The 19409-nt window shown below is 37.0% G+C and overlaps 1 protein-coding gene and 1 long non-coding RNA gene across 4 annotated transcripts in view; one reads left to right on the top strand and one right to left on the bottom strand.

The window, feature by feature from the left end:
• The window catches only part of JAK2 (Janus kinase 2), a 93355-nt gene that overhangs the window by 1775 nt on the left and 72171 nt on the right, over window positions 1-19409 (top strand). The window contains exon 1 of one of the 2 annotated variants that reach the window (XM_087741469.1): window positions 15036-15054. The exons of the other annotated variant lie outside the window; for it this stretch is intronic. The gene's annotated coding sequence lies outside the window, so the exon portion shown is untranslated. Of the gene's footprint in view, window positions 1-15035; window positions 15055-19409 lie in introns of those variants that run through there. 2 annotated transcript variants of the gene reach the window in all.
• On the bottom strand, window positions 8294-17704 carry LOC148050589 (uncharacterized). Of its 2 annotated transcripts, XR_015700938.1 has the most exons (4): window positions 17343-17704; window positions 14353-14642; window positions 9109-9450; window positions 8294-9021 (listed from the first exon to the last, which is right to left on the bottom strand). It is a non-coding gene; the product is annotated as an uncharacterized LOC148050589 (long non-coding RNA). The 2 variants fall into 2 exon arrangements; XR_015700937.1 differs by having other exon boundaries at window positions 8294-9450.

Here is a 19409-nt window from a genome sequence, read left to right as displayed (position 1 = left end):
AGAAGTTTACAGAATGCAGAAAAAGGTTTGACATTCTTGTTGATCAAACCAGATTGACTGGAATGGCAGAATGGAAAATGAAAGGAGACTTAGGTGTAGCTGTTAAGAGTGGCAGTTGGGCTAATAAAAACCAAAGTTTGAAACCTCTGTAGAATAACCATTTCCAAACTATGTGGAGTTAATGTTATGCGTGACCAGAGAATACTACTAAAGTGAATGTCACTGCCCTCTTGTACTAGCAATGGCATCTTCTTGGTGAAGTTGTAAGAAAAGCAGTTACTGAACAGGGTTGTCATTTTTGCCGTTGGTCTCTTTATCTCAGCTCTGGGGCATTTTTACAGTATGACCTTATGTAAACAAAAAGTTAAGTGATGTTTGCAGTTACAGAAAATAATCTAGCATCTTGGCTGAAAGAACCTTAAGAGGGAAATAAACAAGATTGAGAAATATAGTAATATTAAACAGATACATTAATTAAATGGTGTTATTTATGGATGAAAGGGAACTACTATCAAAAGTTACAAAACTTTCATTAAAAAGCAGATTAAGATAATTAAACATGCAATATTTAAAAAAAAAAATACTTAATGGTGTTTTGAAACAACAACTGATGTGGAAGAAGGCAACCAAAGCCCTGCAGCTTTTTTGTAAAACTAACTGGAGCTTTGAGTAGGAGGTTGAACTACATGAACTCCTGAGGTGCCTTTCAACCCGAATTATCCTATCCTAGTGCTACTCTGCTATTATAGGCTAGCATTTCTGTTATAACACCCCCCCCCTTCTTTCTACCTAGCCTTGTATGCAAATACTAACACTATTATTAGGCAATACACAGTTACATTTTTTCCATTTAACTTAATAGAGTTGCTGTTTCAAAGCCTCTGACCCTGGCTGTGCACTGATTTCAGTGGGTTCCATATGAATTCATATGTCCACCCACAGCGTTCTCAGCATGAGCCCAGTGAGATGACTAATATGAGTAAGACTAGCAAGATCTGAGTCAACATTTGAGCTCATGCTTGCATTTGTATTTCTTTAACTTGTTTCAGATGTCATTTCTTTATCAGAAGGTAAATGAGGAGCTTTCCTGAATTTCTGGATATGAGATTTTTGCAGATTATTCCATAAGGTGGATCTGTATGGAGACTTGAAAAACAAAACAAAAAATGTGTATATGCAGTGAGGCTTCTTTATAGTAGTTCTGCTGGAAGAGCTATAGTCAGTTTTATTTGCCACGTACAAATAGGTGCTTTTTGCTGCGTGCTGTGTTTGTTGATCTAGAGGGTATGTTATATCTCTGACTTAAATGGGTTATACACCTTGTGATAGAGTGGGAGCTACAAGGTACAAGTGTAACGTATTTTGTCACTATCAGTTGCAACCTGTGAGATGCTGGAAGAAAAAAGCTGATGCCTCACTCTAATGTTAAGCTCTCTGGGTTGTGCAATACTGAATGCAGAGAGATCTGATTCACACGGACAGTGAATATAGTCTTCTTGTCTTATCGTGGGTCTTGAGGTACAGCTGATTTGATCTTTAAAAGTAATTCCTAGCTTTCTGTCCTGTTGACCTGTACTAGAAAGCAATTTTCTATGGAGCAAAATCTAAATGCTTCTTGAGAAGACAAGTAGAATGACTTGCCTGGAAGATAATTGTCCACCTAATCTTGGTTATGCAGTCACTGTATCACACAGTCAAACACGAATATTTAAATCTGACTTGTAGAAAAAAAGATCCTATGTGGCGCAGCCAGCTATTGATTTAAAATCAATACAAGCATTGTCCTTTCATGATGTGAGTTATCTCTGCATCTATGCCTTTGACAGTGACTTCCACAGTAGTATTACACAGTTCCTTTTGTTGTTAGTAGATTGCCTTTTAATCATGGTTGAGTATTTCCTTGTATTAGGACGAGAAACATCAGCTCTTGATGTTTTGATTTTCTGTACGCCTGTCCCTTCTTCTGGGCTTTCTTCTGTTTTTGTTTTCCCCTAGGGTCTTCAGTATTTGTCCATAGCTCAGATAAATCTATGAATTGATTCTGGTTTTCTGTGATGTCACAAAAGACAATATGCCAGGTGAAATGAGAATGTTTTCGATCCCATTCTTTGTTCATTGGAACACTTTGTTTCTTGTCTTGCATGTGCCTGTATAAAGCAGAGATTCTGTTGAGCTGCACATCCTGTGCATGGTTATTTTGTTTATCTGCTTACATTTGGCTTAAAATTCAATGCCATGTGGGAATAGCTGCAAGTTATTCTTTCACGAGTTTATTATTTTGTATTTGTTGACATCAGATGTTATCTATCTTCTATTTTTCTGCTTGGCTAGCTCTCAATTTTGATCCTGCTCAAGTCTCATGTTAACCGGTTATCACCAAAGTTGGTTTTAGGTTGCTGTTCAATATTTACTAGAAAGCTGAAAAATATATTCAATGCCAGGCCTAGGAAATAGAGCTGGTATTAGGATTACTACTAGTATTTCATAGTTATGAGCAAAATGTTCATCATTCTTCAATGTGTTGTGCTGCAGCCTGGTTTTCCAGCATTGTCACGTATTTTTAAAGTAAGAAAAACTTTGACTTTTAAATGTCTAATCTTGCTACATATACAGTAAATTAGGTACCTGTATTTCTCAAACAACTTTTAGAAGCCTCACTTGTTCAAGTGCATTTAGATTGGGAGCCCTGTTAACTTCAACATGAAATTATGGGATTGCTTGCATGGATTCAGCTATAGGGATAGGGCCACAGGTGGTGTCTGAGTTTTACTGAATATATTAGGTAAAATTTGACTGCGAGACTAATGCAAGAGCATTTGAGGACAAAGGCTGTTGGAAAACAACCATTAATTCCTAACAAAAGAGGGTTTTTTGTGAGTTAAAAAGGTGCTTTGGAAACCTATTAAGATAGTCAAATAACATAGGAGGCTTGGAGGTTATAAAGACAAAAGCCTCTTAAAAATACAGCTTTCAAGTGAGAGTTCAAGTTGGAGGATGATGTTCAGAAAAAAATAGGAAGTGTGTTGTGTGGTATAGTTGGTGTAGTGCATACTACAGTAGGCAGTAGAAGCCAGCAAAAATCTTTTTCTTTTGCAGCATTTCCCAGTTGTGGGGAATTCCAGCATTCTTTAATGTTTGGTTCTGGTTCTGCAAAATGTAGAAATAGTGTATTATGTTTGTTCATAAGTTAACCATAATACAGTTGCAAGGGATGGCAATCCCCAGCTCTCTCTATACTTCTCTGAAGCAAAGGAGCAAAAGGTTGCCAAAATGCAGAGCGGAAATAAAACTGCTTACTTGTTTGTTGCAACCCGTCTATATGAAGGAGTACTCCTGTGTGCTCGGAAATCAGGAGCTGGGGTCAAATAGCAACTGTTCTCTATGAGGGGGTATCCGCTCAGGGACAGGCAGAATCAAAAACATTCTTATTCCACTCTTATAGTCCACAAAGGTAAAGAAGGCAAAATGTTATCCTCAGAAAATGGAGGGAGTAAAAGGAGTTGAATTAAGTGAAACCTTTAAAACTGTTTCCTTATAGTTGAAGGAGTCAAAATTGGACACAAAGCCAAACTATTTCCATTTTATAGGTTGTGTGAAGACTGCCAAGAGGATTGGTGAACCTGAAAGCTTGCATGTTTTTCAACTTTATTATCAAACTACTAAAAACATTTCCTCTCACTATGAAACGTACCTCACATGGAGAGAACTGCTCGTACAAACTGATTTTGGAAATTATAACTGGCATTTCTAATCTTCTTCATGACACTATTTTGCCATACTTTGCAGCACTGGCAGTACAGGTTCTCTCTTTGGACTCTTTTTTGAACCACTGCAAGTTTTATTTTAATATGGAATATATTATAGTTATATAATAATATGTGCATAGAAATATCTTCAGTTTTTATTGTCTTGTAAAATAAAATTTAAGCCAGTTCTACAAGATTGTACTCTTTAGAGTCTCAGATTAGTTGTGTGAGATTTGAATGCCCACTTCTTTGCATATTAACGCGGATCTTAGTACAGTTTTTAAGCAACAGATTTATTTTATTATATTGACAAATTGTCTGCTATCCATAGTTTTCAGATTTCTGCACTGAATAAAACAGTGGCACTCTTTTGGGTTTTTTATATTTTGATACCTTGAGGTTTTGCACTTTGGAGCAGTAGAAAGCAGACGCTGCCTACGTAGCAACTGATGGCCAAGGAACAGGAGAATTCCTAATGCTGGGGAAAATGTGTGGGAATCTGAGCAGAGACGAGTTTTGGCCTTCCTGTCAGGAAATAGAAACCATGAAGTCCCAGAGATCAAAGAGTAAGGTAGAGGTTGTAGTTTCATGATGTGTGTTAAGTGTCCTCTTAAACTATCTCTGGTGCACAAGATGTTTCTTTCCTCAGCCTCTCACAAACACTGGAATTTGCTGCTCCCTCGGTTTTGTGAACACAACAGCTCTTTGTAGGGCTGTGCTGTAAACTGTATCACAACTGTGACCTAAGTTAATTTTTTTTTTTTTTCTCTTTTGGAACAAGTGGCACGAGGGAAGGGGAAAGGACAGGATAACTTCTTAAGCTGGTTTGCAGTGCCAGAGAAAATGTTGTGTAACCACATCCTGGATAACCCCAAAGATGGACTGAGCTACAAAAGAAATTTTGGGTTCCCAGTGGAATCTGAGGACATGGGATTGCACAAGACCCAGATCCTCAGCTGTGGGCAATAAAGCATGTGTCAATCCAACAGCTGGCTCCCAAAAGGTTGAGACTTTGGAACTATTCTAACAACTGTGTAAATAGGTGCATGGTTATCTTTTAATTGCTCTATACCTGGGTCTTCATAAACCTTTGTAACTATGCTGTCTATCAGGAGTTTTGTGAATAAATACTTCTGGTTGCTTTTATCTTAACCTGGCTTCAGTGAAAGGTGATTTCAAGGTAGCTGGCTAACATTAGCACATTCTATTCATATGAGTCTTTTGGTCCCTAAAACTGGATCCTAGCACACTAAAGTGGTGTTTTGGGCATTGAAAGAATGATGGAGCTGCACTGGATTCCAATGAATATTTTGGAAGGATGCTTGCAGAAGCTGGGGAGAAGCATGTTAGGCTTCAGTTTGTGATAATGAGAATGCAAAACTTAGTAGAACTTATGGGCCCTGTGCAAGGTGGGTGTAAAAATTGAGCTGGAATCTTCACTTTTCCTTGTTATGCATTGGCAGACCTAAAAGCAGTGTGATGAAATAGACTCAGGTCAAAGTGGAGAATAAATAAACCAGGAGGTTTATTTGGTTGAGGTTAATGAGATTACACCAGTATAAGTCAGAACCAAATCAATTTGAAGCGATGTCTGCGGTATAGTTGCATGTGTGATTGTAACACACATGGATGTACCTGAACTAGCTCGTATCTCAGCAGCTGGAAGTCATAGCAGTGTAAATTGCACAGGACACTGAAAATTTCATGTTGCTTTTGCTACCCAAGCTGGTTCAGGTATATTAACAGTGTTCAGAAGGATATCTTCAGACTGCAGCAGACTTCAGCCATACCATAATTTTCTTGGGCTTTGGTACTTTTCCAAGTCTGTTTTCTAAGAGTTCTGCCACTTGCTCAGACTGATAGCCTATCAATATTTTTGCCCGTGAACTTACAATACTGTGTTTTAAACTAACTTTAGAATATTAAAATGTTCTTACTTTGTTTTGTAAAAAAGATTGTAATATTTGTCAATTTTATGGTGGTTCTGTGAGTTATGACACATAATTTTTTGGAACTTTTGAACCTGAGGTAAAAATTTTTGGGTAAGTCAATAATACATGGTGTCTTTTTTATTGTTTAAGGTATTATGCTGTGATTAGAAGACTGCAAGGTGGTGAAATAACATCTCTTACAGTCAGACCTTTTAGAAGGAAATTTGAAATTTGTCATTACCTGATATTGCAGCAAGTTAGCCACATGTTAGAAGGCATTATCTGTCTAGTTTCTTATTCCTGCAGTAGCTAATAAACTCACTATTCTTTTGACTTGCCACAATGTAGCTGAAGTATTTCTGACTGAGAATGCTTAAGGGGAAGTGACCTCGAGTGCCCTTTATCACACTGTTAAAACAATAGGTTAAATATGTGTGGAGCCAGGAAAAGTGGTGGTCTCTTTTCATACTAAGGGGACACTCAGGACAACAAGAGTATATCATCCCTGATCTTGGGTTTACAGGTCATATAGGTGAAAAGGGTTTCTTTAAATTGCTGTTTGTTTTAAAGAAAACCATTTGGAAGTGGTTATTACAATTCTGCCGAGGGCTAAATTTAGTCAAATAATGTAACTTTTGATTAAATAGAGATACTGTATTCATAGAATCACAGAATAATTTAGTGTGGAAGGGACCTCAGTAGGTTTCTGCTCCGAACTCCTGCCAAAAGCAGGGTCAGCCATGAGGTCAGAATGCATATTGAAGCTGTATCCAGTCAGGTTGTAAAAGCCTCCAAGGGTGGAGACAACACATCCACTGCTGGGCTGTCCTCAGGATGACAGACTTTCTCCTTATATCCTCTCTGAACCTCCTGTGTTTCGACTTAGGCCTGTTGTCTCTTGTCCTTTAAAGAGCTTGGCTCTGCCTTCTGAATAAGCTCCCTGTTGGTACTGGGGCCTGCTGTTAGATTCCCCCAAAGTCTTGTCTTCTCCAGGTGGAACAGGCCTGGCTCCCCAGTCCATCCTCACAGGGTCTGTGCTACAGTCCCTGACTATGTTGGTGGCCTCTGCTGTGAACTTGTTCCTGTTTGTCAGTGTTTTTGCTGTATTGGGGGGATGGGATAGGGCCTGCACACAGATTTTTAAATTCAAATAAGATCTGAATATTGGCAAAGTTCTAAAGAAAAGCCAGGACAGTAGGTGGTCAGAGACTTTTCAGTAACCAAACCGGGAACATTTTCCTCTCCTAGTTTATGTATAAAAATAACCATAAGATGATGAAATACATTGGTTTTAAACCCCTGAAGGACATTGTGACCAGAAACAATCTGTTCAGTTCATATAATTATAGTGCTTCCCTTCTTTAATGAACTGCTCAGTTTGAAATGTAAAATGTGTTTTGATAAATTTATTTGGTAATGTAGCATTTCTTTAGAAGGGTTGTATTTAATAATGCCAACTGTAGATTTTTTCTTTAGTTTTGTATATGTTTTTGTTACATTTCAGTTTCTAAATGCAGCATGCCAGAAATAAGTTAAAAATTAATGTCTTGAAAACCATAGCCAATGTGCTTGTTATCATAATGTAATTAATTAACACTCGAATTCTAGATAGAACACATTAAGTTCTATGGCTTCTTACATAAAGATGCAACATAGTGTGTCTTGTTTAATTAAAAAAAAAATAGTACAAAGAACTACTTGACTGCTTCAGTGCTTAAATGTGCGGAACAACAACTTAAAAAATAAACATGCAAGACGACTGATTTATATTAAATGTTCTCTTCAATTTCAATGATAACTTAAAGAAGCTATTTTAAATTAATTTGAATAAATCAATCTGTCTTGCCCTCAGATTGCTGAGTATTTAATTATACATAGTTAATATGCATGGGATATGTATATTTATATTTGGTTTGGTTTTTTTTTAATTCCCTTTGGTTCTGTAAGTTTATGGACTGTTAAACCAACTGGAACTTTTGGAGTATTATGGCCTTTTGTTTTTGTCAAGTCATTAAACTTCGACCAGTTGAGACCGATGCATTCTGTTTTCCTGGGATGTCTTCTGGAGCTAGGTACAAGGGTATGCTGGTGGGATTTGGTTCTTCTGTCAAGCTGGATTCTTAAGTATGAGTTCACAAGTCAAGTTAGTTTTAATATTTGCCTGCATTAACAGTTGCTCTGTAACCTCTTTGCTTACTAATAAAGTTAATTGTGGAATATAAGTTTCTTCCCTTGAGGAACATAAATGTATGATGAATCAGTATGCCATTTTTTGCATCATTTAATGATATCTAAATTTGTTTCATAAAAGCTTGTGCTATAGATACTATTTATTCCTAAAATTCTTTTATTTCTTACTGAGATTTACTCTTGCACTTGAGAAGCTAATTATGTATGTAATGTTAGAATACTTGTCTTCTGTTTCCACTTGTTTTTGTTTTATACTGCTTTTTAAATGTCATGTTGCGGCCTCTGTTATCAGATTAAGATGACCTAAAATATTAGGCTGTTTTCTTGATTATTTAAGATTAGTTCAAAAGGGAAAAGAAGAAATTTTAAGAAATCCAAAATTGTTAAGCAAAATATCTTCATCTTAATTCTTTTCCTGTATTTGAGAAATATACCTGTTCAGAAGCAGTAAGCATGCATTTATTACCTCTATGGTGTTATTAGTTGAAACTATCTTAGCTTATTTCTGATTCAAAAATATAAATTCTCCTCTCATGGTTAATTTGTTATAATCCATTACTATGAATTTGGAATACTCATCTATTTTTTGGTGCAGTATCTTTCTCATCTTGACATAATTTCCAGTTACTCACTGAGCCTTTAGAGAAAGAAACAAAGCAAACAAAACTGATGGACATCCTTTTGGTGTCAGGGAAATAACGATGGGAAGTCATCGTCCCCAATAACACATTAAGGAGAAGAAAGAGAGACTAAGGGAACAAGAACAATATAAAAGCCTCCCTGGCAAAAACATACAAGATGCAGTAACAGAGTTAAATGGACTTGTAGACTCATTTGGTAAGCTTACACAGCAGATGGTAGAAAAAATAAAAGTTTTCTAAAATTGCAAAAGTGGACTTTCTAATATGAACGATATTGCACCACACACAAGATAGCTATTTTGAACCTACAAATAAAAAAAGACAGTCTCAGCCAAAGACACGGTGGGGAGAGCATAATATATCCTTACTCTTTCTGAACGGTTATGTTTCCCATGCTGTAAGAAAAGGAATTTTCTTCTTTTCCCACAACAGTAAAAATATTGTTGCTTTCCTTTGTCGGAGTAGTGAAGCAGGAGGTGAGTTTACAGGCAGAAGCAGGAACTCAACAGGATTCTGGAGACAAAGTGGCTTAAAGTAAGGAGGGAGCAAGTATGTAAACAGTTTTGTCTCTTCATCCCTCCAAATATCTCTGTTCCTTACCTTCTTACCATCTTTACTCTTCTTTTTCGGAACTTTTCTGTCATGTTCAGTCACATCTCTCCTATTGTGGCTTTGTTGCTTTCTTACATTCCTTCCCTCAGTCCCATTTATAAAAGAGCCATTAGCTGTGCTGTTGTTCTCAGAGTCAAGTAGGTTTTAAGATCGCTTTCTGATTCTTGACAGTAGTCAAGGTATGACCTACTTGGAACCAAACTTCAGGGCCCAGATCCAGTGAAGTATTTCATTTTTCAGTTTACATTGTTGGAAAAACCTTTTGTCTTTCTGGATCCATTGTGATCCTCAGATTTGCTAGAGCAAGCTCCCCAGTCAAGTTTTGAGTGCCTTTGGATGGGAAAATGGGAAGAAAATAAAATAACCAAAAAGCACGTTGCATAAAAGAAATGCTAACATCAGAAACTATATGCCAAATATAGTTACATTTGCAAGCTGGGCTAAACTATATTAAAATTGTGTGGGAGGTTGGAAAATTGATTTTCAGTTGGAGGAGAACTGTTGCTGGTTTTGAAGGGGAAATTAGTTTTGATTTGTTAGTGGAAGAAACAAATTGCTTGTGAAAAATAGATTGTGAGAAGACTCAGTTCTGTTAGCCTCAGTGGGCAAGGGTGTGGTATTGTGATTAGAATTTATTTGGAAGTGTGGGGAATGAGAAGAATCAATATTTGTCTGGAAGGAAAAGAGACTGGCAGGTGGCTTGGCAGTAGACTGGATGACAACTGATGTTTAGTCTGAAATAGAGGGATAATAGGAGGAAGTCAATGTATGATGAATGAGGGGAAAAAAAACCCAGATGACAGAGGATGGGTAAAAAGGTGCAAGGAAGTGTGGCTAGATGAGTGGTTCTGTAGTGGAAATGCAAACAGTGCAAGTCCTTGTATGTGTCTTTTTAACCTTAACTGTTAATGTACATGTTTAATTATTCCAGCAGTTACAACTGTTGGAAAGTACTGTGTAATTTCAAATTTCAGTGAGTGATGTGTTGAGAATGGAGAAGTCTTTTCTTGTGATAAGGCTTTGGAGACTTTCTTTTGTAACCTCAGTGTAGACAATTGATCTAGAAAAAGATTGATGCTGGTAGGCTTTTGGGCTGTTGTTCATGCTGGTTTTGAGCGTCTTGCTTCCTTTTGGTTCACCATGGTTGAGGGCCAGACAGTCTGTCTATATGTGAGCATTAAAGAATTAATAATTTAAACTAAAATGATCTCTAAAATAAACTAAAGTTTTTTTCCCCCAGCAAATGCTGTATCTAACACTGTGCATGCACACATTCCTTACTTATGTTTCACCAATAGCTTTTTAGTTTCTTAACGGTTGAAGGAGCAGAAATATGTATTTCAGATTGTGGTCCTTTCCTTATTTAGACTGTGTGGTGGAATAAAGTAGCAGTTTAACAAACGTTTTTGTTTTATCACATCTCTGTTTTACTGTCACAGATGGTGTACAGGATTGGTTTTGCAATCGTAATTTGTGATCTCTCTTTTCCCGCTTGTTCCCACATACTTTTATTTCCTTTTGTCTGTGTAACAAGTGAGGTCCTTTTGAAGGCATAATTAAGATATGAGATCACAGTACTAACAATGGGTGGTGTATTGCTACGTAAGACTAGAACTGTTTAAGTTACTGGAACAATTTTATACTCGTAAATACATAATTGTGCATGCAATGTTTACAGTAAAATGTTACACAATTCTGATTTTTTAATGAGAGGGAATCTTTAGTACAGTGTCATTGCATGCGTAAGTATACATTTGTTGCTCTAGTTAAAATTATAACATGCCTCTTTTATGGCACATGGGAGTTAATCTAGGTCATGATTAGAAAATTTCACAAGCTTTTAAAATGCGATTAGAGCATTGCAAATATTTCTGCTAGTTTCAGAACATTTGAAAAGTATTCTCAGTGTTTAGCAAGTAGATCATCAAAATGCTACTGCTGGACTGGTTCACACAAAGTCTGGCGTTAGTAAATCTCATTATATGATTACAGCCGTACTTAAAGTGTTAAGTGGTGTGTACAAGTAATGAAAGAAATGGCAGGTCAGCTGTGGATTACGCAGACTGTATGTGGGAGTGTCAGTTTGTTAATTTGCCTGTCTTTTCGTTTTTGCCCTTGTAACCCGGAAATCTGGTTGAGTAAAGAACATCATGTTTACTGTCAAGACTACTACAAAAATTAAACTATTTATTTAGAACAAAGGCATGATATCTAGACTCAATAACAGTAACACATCATTTGACATCTGCAGTTGTCTGTTTGTTTCACACAAAAAGTAGAAGATGGAAAAAAAACCCCTTATGTGATTTTTAGCTCACTAATAGTGCTGGAACTAATGAAACTAACTCTGTAATCTGAACTTGATCGTGGTTTGGTAGAAATGAAGTAATTTGCAGCACAGGAGCAAGAAAAATTTGGCAACATTACCCTTAATGATAGCATGAAAGTGAGTTTTCTAGAACCTTTTTTGAGATATTTTTTCTATATGTATTTCTAGGGTTTATGTAAATTTCTAAGTTAACTTGTTTCCCCATTAGAAGTCAGTCTGTGAGTGCAGCCTGTTTGCAGATAACCCTGCCTTGCAAAGTTCAGTGGTCACACAAATAGCCTGATCAATAATTTACGCTTCTAATGCATTATTTCTAATTACTGACTTGACAGCCGTTACACAAGAAGACATTGCAAATTATCAACTCCAAAAGCAACTTGTGTGCTCTTGAGTGATAAGGAAATGAAACACTAGGGAGAGATGGCTTTTTTGTCTTCTACAGAAAGGAAAAAAAAAAAAAACACAAACCTCTGAAAGGTGTAGAATGAGTTCCTTTGAGGAGTCCTGCAGCTAGGAAAGGAAGGAGAAAATGGGAAAGGGAGAATGCCCAAAATAAACAGAGGAAAAGGAGTTTAAAATGGGGAACTTTTACAAAATACAGAATAGAGCAGGGGTATAGATTAAAGTGGAAAGAACAGAAGACGGTGTGGGGTTTCTCCCCCCACACACCTCTTTTTTCCCCTCCTTTTTTTCCTTTTGTCTTTTTGAGGGTGGGGAGAGGATTATGATGTATAAAAAAGAAGGGAAGAACATAAAATCAGAGGAAAATGTTGAAGGGGACTTAGCTGCCAGCATAATTATAGTACTGCTGGACTGGAGGCTCAGCTTGAGAAGTGTTTTGAGGCTTTGCAGGCCCAGTATAGGCAATATATTTGCATTTGTGTGGTAAAGGGAGAAATATTTAGTCACTTGTCTGAATCATGCTACCACATTGGAAAAGCTCGTGAAATGAAGGGCCAGTAAGGGGGGTCCTCAGCAGCTGAGCAAAGGCAATACAGAGGGACCGATTTGAGAGCAACTGCAGCTCTAGGAAGACAGTTGAACTACATTATGGGACAGCTTTGGATTTGTGAAAGGAAAAAGATGTAATGACATGTCAGCTGTTTTGGCTGTAGTGGAAAATAACTTGTTTCAATAAGCACGTTTTCCACTCACCAGGACCTGGGCACTGGTATGTGAAGCCTTTGACTGTCTTGCTGTACCTCCTGTATTAGTGATATGACAGAAGTTTCCCATCCAATATGTTAGTTACTTACAAACACATAAAAGCAGAATATAAAGGAGAACAACAGCACAAGTGTTTACTGTTTTTGTTTGTTTATAGAGTGGAATTTCTAGTAAGGTGAGGTAGACAAGAGGAACGAGGTCCTCAAGCAGAAAGCACTTAGAAGAGAGAGGGATAAAAAAAGAGAAAGGGTTAAAAGTTCTGGGTACTGACACTTTCTTTGATGTTGGGGGCCTAGCAGGCAGGTAAGACCATGCTACTGCAGCTGTTCCTGAAGGTCTCCACAAGATGGGGTTTTCAGTGCTGCAAGGATCCTCTGTTGATTGAGTCAAAGGACAGCTGAATTAACTGGAGTTGAGTAACATAGATGGAGGAGGCTGGCAGGTTTGCATTTGTCATTGTTTTATTTCTAGTACTGCTGCTGCAGTGATAAGGGGCGGGCATTAAGCTGATAAAATCCTTGCTCCTAAATATACAGTATTGTTATAGTAGTTGAAGGAATTCAAAGAAATGCTGTCTTAGAGATACATATAGGTGGCTTTCATCAAAGCACTGATTGTGTTATTTGATTGCATTCAGTATAAAATGAGGTCCATAAAATGTTAAGAACAAAAGAACAATCATAACTGCATATATGATTACAGACCTTGAAGCAGACAAATTTCAAGTGCCTTTAAAGAGGATCTGCAGCTAGATCATATTTTTTTGTTCCTGTATATTTAAAAATAACCAAACACCTCTATTCAAAAGATCCAGTATTATCGCTAGAAACCTAGCTTCTGATATTTGCCTAGTTTAAAGTACCCAGCTCTTTTGGGACTCAAATTGAAAAAGCATTAGATTAATATGCCAAAAGCAAGTCAACAATCAAACATGTTAGACTCCTTAATCTGACTGAGCTGCAGCTTGTTTAATTTGATTTCTGGTTTTTTGTTTTGTTTTTTTTTTTTCTGTCAGGATTCAAATATTGTTTCACTGCTTGGGCTTTCAGTCAAAGCCTTATGAAATCAACAAAATTAATTTGAATGCTTCTCCATTTTCATTTCGAGCTGTATGAACATGATAAAAATATTTGAGTAATATGTGACTCAGCTAGTAACTGAATAAATCTAAGCAGGTTTTATGTAGCAACAGTTTGTTTTTTAATTAAGGTTGATTTCTGAGTTATTGCTGAGGTAATTAAAAGGTTTTTCTTCTAGATAGAAGAGAAGATACAGCCTTTTGGAGGGAGGCACCAGTACATTTAGCACCCACTGGACTTGTTACTTTGGGAACATTTCTGTGTAGCAGGTCCTGTTGTTTATTATTAAAGCCTTGACATTCTTGGTATAAGTTTAACAAGCTACCATGTCCCAGATCTTTCTTGCAATGTAAGTTAAGTGTTGAGAAGAGGTATGGAAAAACTCCCATACCAATTTCCACTTGACTTGAACCTTCTAAAGGCAGCAGAGGGCTAGGGGCAGGAGGGCAGGGAGTGGACAGCACAAAGTGGGTTATAGTCCTTGCTTGTATTTATTGGCAGACCAGATTGCAGAGATAGACAAATGCTTTATTGTGGTTGCAAAGGGAAGAAAATCCTTTAATCTCCAAACATTTTACAATTAGGAACATTTCTTCCTCACTAAAATGGTTCTTCTCTGAAATTATTTCATTTTATTGTCAAATTGAGAGTACTTACTTGCTGGCTGATGTAACCATCCCACGACATGTGCTGGCAAAAAGAGTGTTTTTGAATCTCCTTCTACCTTCATGTAGAATCCAAAAAGGTACTGTGCATTTTCAGGACTCATTCTGTGTCACTGCGTTAACTTTTTTTCTTCCATCTACAGATTGAACTTGCTGGTCATTGATGTTATGTGGAGTAAAATGAGTTTCGTGTAGTCTAGCAAAGTGTATTGTAGAGTACTATGAAACATCCTTCAAGTTTGAGGAAAGGGATTGTCTCATTGTAAAGTTTGGTCTGCACTGCTTGAAAAAAAATTATTAAATCATGTTAGCCCAAAGAAAGTTTAAAACTGAACCAGCCACTTTGTGTTTGTTTTTGTTGCATAGCAAAGTTCCTATGTAAGAGCAGAATTTTGGGTTACTGTTCCTTCTTTCTTATGCAGGTCTTGCAATTGTTTTGCAGACTTTTGCGAGTCAGAAGCTGCTTCAGCAAGTTCAGTGATTGTATCAAATATGTACAGCTTCAACGGTGACAACAGGTGTTTATAAATGACAGTTTTATTCTTTGATTCTGTCTTGAATTTTTGCAATTGTTAAGCATTTTAATATTTGTAATTTATTGTCTAGATAGTCTTCAAACTACAATAATCTTAAATAAATGTCACTCTTGCAGGGACTATAGAACTGTGTTCCTGTTTCGGATTTCAGCCAGGTGGTATGTAAACGTAAAATTGTCTCCACCCTTGATGACGAAGTCCCTTGATTTATATATATACATTTTAATATATAAAGTATATAAGTAAAATTAAATAACGTTATATACATGTATATATAAAGAAGACATAATTTGATCCATATATATGGGTGGTGCTTATAAGGTATGTTTACTGCTGAATTATATTGAAAATTTGTATTGAATTCATTCTCACTATGCCAGTAGTTACTGTAACTACTGCTTTTCAGGGCATACTCAGTCGTTTCCTAGGTGTAGTCTGCACTTTTCTTGGGTGTCTAACTTCGCATTTGTATCATTAAAGTGTATTTCTTTTGAAAGAACATTTCATTTGAAAGGGCAGTCATTTTGTCTGATTGTACTATTCCAGTTCAGAGCTTCTTAATACTAGATTGACATTAGCATGCTGGAACGAGGCCAGTGAAGTATCACCAAAGATGAATAGGGGTGGAGTACATGATGTATGAGGGGCTGAGAGAACTCTGCTTCCGTTTGGAGAAGTCTGAGGAGACATGTATGTATTGTCTTCAGCTACCTGATGGGAGGCTATAAAGAATATGGAGCTGGACTTTTTTTTGAAGGCACATGGTGCTTGGATGAGAGACAACAGACACAAGTGAAAACATGAGAAATTTCTGTTGGGTATTAAGGAAAATTTTTTCAGCAGGAGGGTGGTCAAACACTGGAACAAGCTGTTCAGAGGGGTTGTGAAATATCCATCTTTGAACATGGTAAAAACTTCACTAGACAGGCTTTGAGCCTGGCATAATTTGACCCTGCTTTGAGCAGGGGTATTGGACCAAATGACTGCCATAGGTCCCTTCCAACTATATTAGTCTATGATTTCTTATTATTAATTATAATTTCTGTCAGCCTTTGTCACTTCCACATGTAATAGTTGTGACTTCTATTTTTGTTGCTATATGAAAAAAGTGTATTGTCTCACACCAAAGAAAATGTTTGCTTATATTGCACCTGTGTATGAATAATCATAAACCCAGGGTAAACAACTCTGCTTGGCTTTGATTCCCTGTTGATAATTACTTTGAGACTCTTAACTAATGTATAACAACCTCTTTAAAATATGTTTTTCCACTTGTTTCTTGCAGTGGAACATAATGGGATACTAAGTCGAAATCCTTGCAAAAGCCTGCTGCGCCTGTACAGATATTTTTGATTAACTGAAGTGTCTTACTGTGGAAAAAGTATGCTCATGGCCTTTTTCCTGTATGAAATCTTTTCAGTTTTTCTTTGAGTCTCTTTCTAAGAGCATGTCAGTTTCCAGCCATGAACCAGCTTTTTCTTAACTCTGCTGGTTTTCCTGAAGATTTAGAGAAACTTTGATTTTCAGTGGTGCATTCACTGAGGATACAGTTCCATGTCAGTGTATGTCAGTGTTAGACTGGGGCATATTCGCATACGTTTCTTTGCACCTGTGCTAGCAATCCTGTGTCTGTGGAGTGAAAAAGTGCAGAGAACTGATCCTGCTGAAAACTTTAAAATAGTCCTAACTGAAATTGGTTTACTGAATGTTGTCACAGTACAAATACAAGTACTGACATAAGGGAACAAGTTGCAATACCAGGTGAAAGTGAGAGTCGGACTTAATTCCAGTTTTTCACAGGTTTAAGCTACTGTGAAACCACTTTATTCTAAGGAGAAATTAGGCTGCATTAACTTTCATATTTGAGAGGGTTTTTTTTTTTTGTGTAAATTTGGTACTAGAGTTAGTTAATAGTTAAATAATTAGAGTAGTCTTAAGTTTTGTTGATGATAAAATAGGAGTGTGGCTGGTTTTGTAGGCATTCAAAAATTAGTTGAGCTGCCTGTTCAGCTCAAAATGTAGCTGTCTCTTGCAGGTAAACTTGCAAGTAAATGCACTTCGTTCACTGGATTTTTATTTCTGTGGCATGTTTATACAATAGGTATCTCTCAGAGAAATGTGTAGCTTTATTAAGCCCTCTACACTAGGAGGAAAAGCAGACTAGCATGGGTCTTGCTGCCATTTGTAGTTTTGTTTGTGTTGATGTGTGATGATTGTCAGCTCTTGGCTGCTGCTGTTCTAGATGGTTCTGTGATTTGAGATGGAAATCATGGATATCCAAAGCGTGTTTATGTACTGAAAAGCTAGCATGTAGAATAATTAATCAGGAGCATATCCTGAGAGATAGAGAATATAAGGTAAGGTTCCTTTGGACTTCATAAATTACATGTTGATCCCACACACATTCAGAAGATTTCATTTGAAGTGCAATAATGGTAACACTCACCTCCCCTGCTTCCATGGCTTTGCCAACAGCTCACTTATTTCCGTACTGTAAATTGTGTTGATGATTTCAAGAATGCCACTTTACATAAGAACTTTTTCGGAACTCCAACTCTTCAGAACTGCATTCTTCTCATATGTCAGCAAAGATGTCTAGAATTTGTATATGAGAATTGAATAAAAGTGTGTGTGTGGGTTCAGTTGTCTTGTGGTCTGTCAATTTGTGTGTGTACCACATATGCATACCTAATATCCTTATCTTACGTTAGTAATTAAATGCTGCCCCTACTGCTGTACCCGATAGTCTGTGTTGACTAGTGCTGTATTTGAGATGCAGGCTTTCCAGTTCATGCAGCTCTCTCTGCTGGTCAACCTGTATAATCAGATATGCCTTAATAAAAGCACAACCAGGATTTTTGCTTTAGTATATGCCTGTCTTTTCCTACTTAAGGGTCAGGAGGTGTCACGAGAGAAGATCAGTTGCCTTCCTCTTCCAAGTCCTTTCAAGATCTCTGAATACTTAAGTTGTATAATTCTACCTCACCCCGTGTTGTGTTCCAGTGGGAGTCATTGTCCTTGCCAAATGGATTTGCAGTCCTGCCTAATCTTGCTGCCATGTTCCATGTCTTCCCTTGACAGGGAAATGGCCTGCTTTCTTTTTTTTCCTTTCTTGCCCTGTTTACCCAGTTATTTTAATATGGAGTTATTTTATAATGGCTTGTCTGTCTTAGGTGATGCAAGGACTGCTCATCGTAGGTATTTTCTTCATGTTCAAAAATATCTGTCAGATGCGCTGCTTTGAGTTTGATTTCTTTACTTGGAAGTTGACTTGTTGAGTGGCTGGTAATGATTCTGTGTCTTCTAAGTTAGCTTAGTCACTATGATTCTCTTTCCCTTTTGGGTCACAGAAAAAGCAGATTGCCTAGTCAGTAGGATGGGAGGGGAAAAAACTGTAGAAGGTGACAAGAAAAGATGGAGAGAGGAAACACTGGAAAAGAAAGAGGAAATTATATGGAATTTAGGAATGATGTGGGATCTTAAGGTTAATCTTGGGGGCGGGGGGGGGCGGGGGGAGGAAAAGTATCTCTGACAGTGCCAGAACTCTTAATATCTTCCGGTCTGATGATTTTCATGTTTGAAGGCCAGAGGGATTTTCAGAACTGTCGTACATGCCTAAGGCCCATTGAAATCAATTAATCTTTTAAGTGATTTTTATGTTTTAATTCAGCTAAGTGCATCCTTGTAAACCTCTGAAAACATGGCAGAAGTTGGCCAGAATATTAAACAGCCCAAATCTGTTCCATACAATTGAGAAAATAGATGAATATCCATCTGGAATACTAATCTAGCAGATAACATTGCCTGTCTGCATATTCCTACAAAACATGTTACTGAGAGGTTTTTTTTGTTCCCACCAACCTACCCCAGAGATTATTTCAATACAAAGTCATCTTTATCCTAGAGTCTAATACTAGTTTCAGGTGAGCAATGAACACTGAATTAATCTGATAGTAGTGACAGAGGCCTGGAGTCTTGCAGGTATAAAAAAACCCTATAATACTCACTATGTTTTTCTCTTTTAGCATAATGCCACGTATGATTTCAAAGAATCTGTTCTCTTTTATATGTCATCGTTATTATAAAGGCACATGATCAAAATCAGTTCAGTTCCATTCCAAGTACTTCATTGTGCATGTTTTGTATAGTTTAGTTTACTTTTATTTGAATTATATGCTTAGTTTGCCAAATGCTGTAATTCTTCTGTATCAGGAAAATGGATGAAAAAGTTGAATCTACTTTGCAAATTAGAAGTATTCCAATAGGTGTGTGTTAGCTCTTATTTTTCCCTGTCTTCATTCTTCATAAGCAGGAAAGCAGATACATTTTGGAAACTTAGTAGTGCTCAGATTTGTATTACTCGTCTCAAAAGGCCAGTAATCATCAAGTGCCTTAGAAATTACAAACTTCTTGTTTTAATTGCATGAAGAAAAAAAAAAGAAAAAAAGAGCATGGTTGGTAGGAAACTGAAATATTGTCAAGGTGCTGTAGAAGTAAATGATGTGGCAATTCA

The sequence above is a fragment of the Nipponia nippon genome, unplaced genomic scaffold, assembly GCF_047370975.1.
Source record: "Nipponia nippon isolate SJK-2023a ecotype South Korea unplaced genomic scaffold, ASM4737097v1 scaffold_8, whole genome shotgun sequence".
NCBI lineage: Eukaryota > Metazoa > Chordata > Aves > Pelecaniformes > Threskiornithidae > Nipponia > Nipponia nippon.
The sequence above is the reverse complement of the archived record's forward strand: the minus strand, read 5'-3'. Positions and strand labels throughout refer to the sequence as shown.